Source organism: Neocloeon triangulifer, unplaced genomic scaffold (genome assembly GCF_031216515.1).
Source record: "Neocloeon triangulifer isolate White Clay Creek 2 clone unplaced genomic scaffold, ASM3121651v1 ptg000012l, whole genome shotgun sequence".
In the NCBI taxonomy this organism is placed as follows: domain Eukaryota; kingdom Metazoa; phylum Arthropoda; class Insecta; order Ephemeroptera; family Baetidae; genus Neocloeon; species Neocloeon triangulifer.
Window position 1 is genome coordinate 6,191,688 of NW_026775554.1, and position 1,589 is coordinate 6,193,276.

A 1,589-nucleotide genomic window follows, 5' to 3' on the forward strand; every position below is an offset into this window, starting at 1 on the left:
CGGAGATTTGCCAAAACGTTAATTAAAAGCGAAGATTAAGCTTAAATTAAAATTCCTCCAGTGGCCATTATTTTAAATTAGCAAAAAAACGACACCGGGCCACGTGCGATTTATCACGCCGGTGGAGGACGGATGGCGGTGCTTTACTCATTAAAAGAGTAGCTCCGTTTAAACTGCACTCGTTAATTTGAAAATTCACGAGTGCCTGCAGGCGCGCTCTCGCCAACAGACCTCGCTTCGAATGGCTTTGATGGTGACAATTTAACGACGACGAGAAGGCTGCTTTTGCACACACGTTGTTGACTGTCACCAGAGCTTGGCGTACAATCCGCGCTTTTCCAGAGACTCGGTCTTCTGACTTGTGATTTTGCGCTCCATTTAGCCGTGGGTTCGGATCATATAAGACTTGCCACTTTCACGTTGTGAGTGTAGTTTTCTTCAATATTTACAAGGTTAGATAGCTTAAATAAGTTGAATCTAAGTTTTCCAATTAATTAATTCATAAATTTCATTATTTAAATTAAATTTACGCGGAAAAAGTTGTAAAAGTGGATGCTTTTAATGCTACTATTTTTGTTAAATTTATTAATTCATAATGAAATTGTTTTCATATTTAAAAATGATTTGATTGATGTGTAGCCATCACATTTTGAGAGATGCTTGTTTTGTGACTTATGACATGCGACAGAGATTTGCTGTGTTTTATAAATATATCTAAAATTCCAGTAATGACTATTACGTCTGTTACACTCAATGTCAAAATAAGCTGTCATTGTTTCAAAAACTCATATTGCGCACCCTAATAAAACTTCCTCAGGCGAAAGTGACATGCACACACACGTCATAATATTTTGGAAACCTTTGTTTCTTCTCTCTGAGTTTCGCAGGATATAATTATTGTTCGCCTATATGTCACTCTTGACACCAGCAGTGTTTCTATTAGTCAACGCTCAAGAGCAGTGCCGCCTCCAGTGCAAACACATGACATATTTGTCATTTTGTCATTTGGGCTTTTCTTTATTGGGGTGCTACTTAAAAAGAGCGGGCCAGGTGGAAGAAAACGTGTCAGGACAAATGAAGACATCTGAGCTCAAAATTATTTCAAGCTAAACACTAGATGCATGGTGAGCAGATAATCTAATAAGTTCAGACACTGTTTACTTAAAAAATTTCACTAGAAATGTAGAAATTAAAAAAACTATTTTGAAGATGAGTTAAGTAACAGGTTTTTTTTTTAAATTCGAATAAATTATAAAATTTTACTTTTTTTAATGTTTTTTTTTATTCTTTTTATTTTTAAAATTCATGTATGTAGTATATTCGTTAAATTTACTCTCCTTGTACTAATTGCAAGCTTTTGTATCCCTAAGAAAGGTTCCCAGTTGACAGTTCTCATAATTGTCGTTTCACACATTTATATTTAGTTTCGGTCTTTATTCTGGTCAGCGACGCTCTTCTCTCTCCAGAAGTTTACTCACATTTTTTGGCAACGCTTCTGGATGATCAGCGCCAGCGGCGTGCGCTGTCAATACGCTCGCGAGGGCCACAATAATTGAGCCAGATATTTAAAGACGTTGTTGTGCTATTAG